The sequence below is a fragment of the Hyla sarda genome, chromosome 3 (genome assembly GCF_029499605.1).
Source record: "Hyla sarda isolate aHylSar1 chromosome 3, aHylSar1.hap1, whole genome shotgun sequence".
NCBI classification, from domain to species: domain Eukaryota; kingdom Metazoa; phylum Chordata; class Amphibia; order Anura; family Hylidae; genus Hyla; species Hyla sarda.
In genome coordinates, this window is record NC_079191.1 from 344,334,205 (window position 1) to 344,341,274 (window position 7,070).

The 7,070-nt window shown below is 47.6% G+C and overlaps 1 protein-coding gene across 2 annotated transcripts in view; it reads right to left on the minus strand.

Annotated features, from left to right (window-relative positions):
• The window catches only part of HEATR5B (HEAT repeat containing 5B), a 127,518-nt gene extending 120,448 nt beyond the window's left edge, over nucleotides 1–7,070 (minus strand). For both annotated transcript variants that reach the window (XM_056567422.1, XM_056567420.1), the window contains exon 1: nucleotides 6,973–7,070. The gene's annotated coding sequence lies outside the window, so the exon portion shown is untranslated. The remainder of the gene's footprint in view (nucleotides 1–6,972) is intronic.

A 7,070-nucleotide genomic window follows, 5' to 3' on the forward strand; every position in this document is an offset into this window, starting at 1 on the left:
AAAAAATGTTAAAGCAAAAATAAAATTGGCTGTGTCCTTAAGGCCAAAATGGTCCTTAAAGGGGTACTCCACTGGAAAACATTTTTTTTTTTTTTATCAACTAGTGCCAGAAAGTTAAACAGATTTGTAAATTACTTCTATTAAAAAATCTTAAACTTTCCAGTACTTTTTATTATTTTGACAAAGGAGAAAAATTCAAAAACAGCTTCTACAGATTCTTCCTTTTGGATGGGAATAGAGATGAGCGAACTTACAGTAAATTCGATTCGTCACGAACTTCTCGGCTCGGCAGTTGATGACTTTTCCTGCATAAACTAGTTCAGCTTTCAGGTGCTCCCGTGGGCTGGAAAAGGTGGATACAGTCCTAGGAGACTCTTCTCTAGGAATGTATCCACCTTTTCCAGCCCACCGGAGCACCTGAAGGCTGAAATAATTTACGCAGGATAAGTCATCAACTGCCGAGCCGAGATGTTTGTGACGAATCGAAATTACTGTAAGTTCGCTCATCTCTAGATGTGAACTGTGACTTGGCTAAAATGTCTGTGTAAACCTCTTTCCCAGTTTGAACATTAATTTAGGCGCCATTTACATCACAATTGGGGCATACAGCAGCCAGATCAGACAGGAGAATTTACAGGGATGTGGAAATCCTATCGCCCGACGCCCGGGACAAGTAGTTTTGGGCGCCGGGCAGGTGAATTTTTTTTTATAGATTTAGCCCTGTATCGGGCTAGCAGGGACAGACAGACTTCCCCCTTATTTTTCTTTAATGCCGGTGTGAGGTGCAGGAGCCGATGCAAGTCTGCACCTTACACTGGCGCTTAGGGTGTATGGAGGGGGCGGTGGCGGCCCCCAGCTGATTTCAGTAGCTGGGGGCCGCTGCTCAGAGCCCCCCAGCCGGTGTGAGGGGGATCTCAGGAGCGAGGGCAGAGCCCGAGGTCACACGTCTGCAGAAGATGATTAAGCCACGCCCCCTCGGCCCACCTCCCGGTGGATGGAGAGCGCAGCCCCACACACAGCCTCTCCCTTCCCCCTGCTCTGTCTACACAGGACCTCATTTATCACAGGGAGGTTTCCAGTATTCACGGGGGAAAATACAGAGCAAGGAGAGGACGTGTGTGAGGAGACTGCACTGCACGGGCTGGGGATTTCACCTCACACCGGCTCAGGTGAGGAGGCTGAGCATGCAGGCGGCAGGAAGGGTGGTTGTATATGTATGTAATGTATGATTTGGGGGGGTATGTGTCATGTGTATATATGTATGTGTGTATGATGTGGGGTGGGCAGCAGCAGGTGTATGTATAATGTGTGCATATGTATGGTGTATATGTATGATGTGTGCATATGTATGGTGTATGTGTCATGTGTATATATGATGTGTGTATGTGTGATGTGTGTATGTAATGTATGATATAGGGGGCAGCGGCAGGTGTATGTATGTATGATGTGAGCATATGTATGGTGTATATGTATGGTGTGAGTGTATGTGTATATATGATGTGTGTATGGTATGTGTGTGAAGTGTGTATGTAATGTATGATGTGGGGTGGGCCGCAGCAGGTGTATGTATGATGTGTGCATATGTATGATGTATATTTATGGTGTGAGTATGTGTATATATGATGTGTACCGTATATACTCGAGTATAAGCCGACCCGAATATAAGCCGAGGCCCCTAATTTTACCCCAAAATCCCAGGAAAAGTTATTGACTCGAGTATAAGCCTAGGGTGGGAAATACATCATCCCCCCTGTCATCATCCAGACCCCCGTCATTAACACCCTCATCATCATCACCCTGTCATCATCACCACCTGTCATCATCCACCCTTCATCATCACCGCCTGTCATCATCACCGCCTGTCATCATCACCGCCTGTCATCATCACCGCCTGTCATCATCACCGCCTGTCATCATCACCGCCTGTCATCATCACCGCCTGTCATCATCCCACACCCCCCTTCATCATCCCACACCCCCCCTTCATCATCCCACACCCCCCCCCCCTTCATCATCCCACACCCCCCCTTCATCATCCCCTTGTCATCATCCCACACCCCCCTTCATCATCCCCTTGTCATCATCCCACACCCCTCTTCATCATCCCCTTGTCATCATCCCACACCCTCCCCTGGTCATCATCCCCTCCCCCCCTTCATCATCCCCTTGTCATCATCCCCACCCCCCTTCCTCATCCCCTTGTCATCATCCCCACCCCCCTTCCTCATCCCCTTGTCATCATCCCCACCCCCCTTCCTCATCCCCTTGTCATCATCACCACATGTCATCAGCCCCCCCCCCCCCCCCCCCACCTTCATCATCACTGCTTGTCAATGTCTGATACAGTGGTCTTCAATCTGCGGACCTCAAGAAGTTTCAAAACTACAACTCCCAGCAAACCCGGGCAGCCATCAGCTGCCCGGGCTTGCTGGGAGTTGTAGTTTTGAAACCTCTGGAGGTACGCAGGTTGAAGACCATTGCGGCCTTCGACATCATCCAGCCCCCCCCCCCCTCTCACCCCCTTTAGTTCTGTACTCACCTCCGCTCGGCGGGACGTTAGGGTGCGCTGGTCCGATGCTGCAGGACTGTCTGGTGGTGAGGTCGTCCGGTGGGACAGTGGTTCCGGGCTGCCATCTTCACCGGGGGGCCTCTTCTCCGCGCTTCGGGCCCGGAATAGAGGCGTTGCCTTGACGACGACGCAGAGGGACGTTGGTAATGAACGTACCTCTGCGTCATTGTCAAGGCAACGTGTCTATTCCGGGGCCGGGCCCGAAGCGCGGAGAAGAGGCCCCCCGGTGAAGATGGCAGCCCGGAACCACTGTCCCACTGGACGACCTCCCCACCGGACAGTCCTGCAGCACCGGACCAGCGCACCCTAACGTCCCGTCGAGCGGAGGTGAGTACAAAACTAAAGAGGGTGAGAGGGGGGGCTGGATGATGTTGAAGGCCGCAGTGGTCTTCAACCTGCGGACCTCCAGAGGTTTCAAAACTACAACTCCCAGCAAGCCTGGACAGCCGATGGCGGTCCGGGCTTGCTGGGAGTTGTAGTTTTGAAACATCTGGAGGTCCACAGGTTGAAGACCACTGAGAGCGGAAAGTTCACTCGAGTATAAGCCGAGGGCGGTGTTTTCAGCATGAAAAATCGTGCTGAAAAACTCGGCTTATACTCGAGTATATACGGTATATGGTATATGTGTGATGTGTATGTAATGTATGATGTGGGGGGGCAGCGGCGGGTGTATGTATGATGTGTCTGTATGTATGATGCATGTATGTAATGTATGATATAGGGGTCAGTGGCCCGGTGTGTGTATATGTTTAGTATATGTGTATGCATGTATGTTTTGTACAGGGGCGGACTGACAAGTGCTGCTGCCAGTTGTGCTATCTAATTTTGCCCCACGGATGCACGCAAACACGCCCGAACCAAAACTACAACTCCCAGCATGTTGCACCATAACCTAAACTGTAGAACTATAAAGTGTAACATGCTGGGAGTTGTAGTTTTGGTTCGGGTCAGCTGCAGAGCCATAGGCTGCATCAGGGCATGCTGGGTGTTGTAGTTACTAACTGCAATTCCCAGTATTCCTTGATACAGCCTATGACTCTGCAGCTGACACGGACCAAAACTACAACTCCCAGCATGTTACACAATAACCTTAACTACTACTATACAGTGCAACATGCTGCAACACCCACACAGCCATAGGCTGTATCAGGGCATGCTGGGAGTTGTAGTTATCTAGTAACGAAATGCAACTTCCAGCATTTTCTGACACATAATTAGAGTAATTAAAATGCACCACACAAACTGGAGAAGCAGCACTGTTCACTGTTATCCAATCAAAAGACTCCACATATAACTGCCTATGAAGACTGAAAAATAGTGATTAAAATATTTTAAGAAGTGCATATATGTGAATAAGCCCCTTTCCTAATAAAAGTTCAGATAAAAACTACAGATCATGTCACACAAGATTACCCTCATCCCTGTATATGGAAAAATTGGAGTTATAGGGGTCAGATGGGGGGGGGGGGGGGGGGGGGGAGGCTTGCCTTGGGTGTAAAAGGAGCTACAGCTCTCCCTCCCGCCATAATATCCTGGCATGCTGCGATCACCGTGGCCGCTATTAAACCATTAGGTCATCGCTGTCTAAGTTGACAGCAGTGTCTAAAGGAATTTTATAACCATCCCTGGTGGTCTAGTGGGGTGAATCGTACTATTTTGGCGGAAATCATTTTATCTACCAGGACAAGTGGATTTTCTTGAGGGACAAGTAGACTGTGTTCCGCTTTAGTCCCTTGGACAAGTAGTTTTTCTTAAAATTTCCACACCCCTGATTTATAAACCAGCTGCTACCGTACCCCACTCATTTTAATTAGCCCAGCTAGTGACTGGGACAGTTTTTGGACCCTTCCATTTTATTTATTTATTTTTACCATGGTCTGCTGCAGTTTTCTGTCTGACAACAAAATGACCCAACAAAAGTCTCAAGCTGATTGCGTCGGGTTCATTGAAATGAATGGAGGCAGCAGCCGGTTTTGAAATTCTCCCGCCAGATCCAGCTGCCATATGCCTCAAACGTGCAGCATAATGGGATAGCCACCTTCAACAGGTGGAAATAGTGAGGAAGTTTCCATCCTTCTAAAGCAGTGCACTTCAACCTGCGGACCTCCAGATTTTGCAAAACTACAACAGTTGTAGTTTTGCCACATCTGGAGGTCCGCAGGTTGGAGACCACTGTTCTAAAGGATACTATCATGCATATCTTTTTTTCCAGGGGAACATTGATCAATAAGACTTCTAGGGGTACTCCGTTGCTCCAGCATTCAGAACATTTTTTTCCGAACGCTGGGTGCGGCCGGTGGGGGTCATCACGACCCCTTCCACAGACTTGCGTTGAGGGGGTGTGGCGTGACGGCACAAGGGCCGTGGCGTGACGGCACAAGGGCCGTGGCCATGACGTCATGATCCTTGCCGCCCGCACATAGTGTTCTATATGAATGCCGGGTGCTGCACAGAGATTGTGGGCGTTCCAGCAGCGGGACCCCCGCGATCATACATTATATCCCCTATCCTTTGGATAGGGGAAAAGATGTCTAGGGGTGGAGTACCCCTTTAATACACTAGCTGCAGGTTTCCACAGGTAGAAAGGCTTACCCCCTCCCCATGACTGACAAGTAGTTTAGAACGGATTCACAAATATCCAGATCCACACCCAGATCAGTAAACCCAGCATAAAACTCGCCGCAACTGATGCCACAACCCACAACTTAAGTGCATCAGTTGTTTAGGATCCGGTGTCTATTATTTCAGAACACCGGATAGGGAAATGCAGCAGCATATGGTCCCCCGTCCGAAAGAGTGATGCAAGTCTAGCAATCTGGCATCCAAATTGAAGCGGCGAAAAGCTGTGAACTGTCCCATTCACATGAATAGGATCAGTTCTACCATCACGTTTCAACAGCGCCAGAGGAAAAAGCTTCCGGATGTCAGAGATATGTGAAGGGGTTCTCCAGAATTCTTCTCTCTCTACTTTCAGGGACATCTGTGCTTATATACCGCAGCCAAACTTTCCAAACACCGCTACAGTGTAAAGCATGAGAAAAACTACAGTAACAACCAGAGTTTCTTAAGAGGAAGTAGTTTTCCCAGCCAGTGTGCCTCCAGCTGTTGCAAAACTACAACTCCCAGTATGCCCGGACAGCCAAAGGCTGTCCGGGCATGCTGGGAGTTGTAGTTTTGAAACAGCTGGAGGCACACTGGTTGGGAAACACTAAACTAGATGGACTTCTGACTACCATTTAACGTTCCTGCTGGGCTGCAGTTACTCATCATAGATGTCCAGAGTTTGGGCTTAGATGCATTTTTGGAGTTTTACTCTCTGATATATACCTATGACAGATGCCAATATCGACAATTATGAATAAAAATAAATAAATAAAAAAAGACGAAACACTAAAATGTTTTACTGGATCCCGCTCCGTGGAATCAAATTGAGGTCTGTTCTTTACCACCCAGCGAATAAACAGACGGCCAAATAGAAAACACCCAAATAAAGGACAAAACAAGGCTCTTTTGGGTGATGGGGTCTATGGATACATTTCCTAATACAGCAAACATGGGGAAACTGTAGCTTCAAGTTTTAAAAACAAGACTATTATTTGTAAGAATAGGGGATATCCTGTAGGCGTCTCCTGACAACAGTCAATGAGAGTTAACACAACTTTACTGTCACGATGTATCACCATACAGAACACAGCAAATCATCTACTGATTCCGGAGGACTACACTGTATCCATACAATGGTATCAAAGGAGGCATCACTGCTATTACTACATATAGGACCAGCTATAAACATGTCACCTATAGATATGAAAAATACATGTCAGATGGACACATACACAGGAGATAGATAAACGATACAGATAGATAGGATATAGATAGATATGAAAAAGACAGATACACAGGAGATAGATGGTAGATGGAGATAGATAGATAGGAGATAAATACATGTCAGAGACAAATACTCAGGAGAAGAATAGATACAAATACAGAGGAGATAGATATATAGATATGATAGATAGATATGAGATAGATAGATAGAGATAAATAGAAGAAAGGTATGAGATAGATAAATATGATAGATAGATAGATAGATAGATAGAGATAGATATAAGAAAGATATGAGATAGATATAAGATAGATAGATATGAGATAGATCAGTGCTTTCCAACCAGGGTGCCTCCAGTTGTTGCAAAACTACAACTCCCAGCATGCCAGGACAGCCTTCGGCTGTCCGGGCACGCTGGGAGTTGTAGTTTTGCAACAACTGGAGGCACCCTGGTTGGAAAGCACTGAGATAGATAGAAGATGGATAGATATGACATAGATATTATAGGAAGACATTACTTGCTGCCCCCCCCCCCGCACACTGCACCACACCGCCCCCTCCAGTCCGGGCCCCTCACCTCGGTGGAGTATACTGTAAGCCCCCACAGCCTCTGCTTACTCTTCTGCTGTCACATACAGACCCCACCTCCCGGAAGCAGCGTTCTCCAAGCACCGA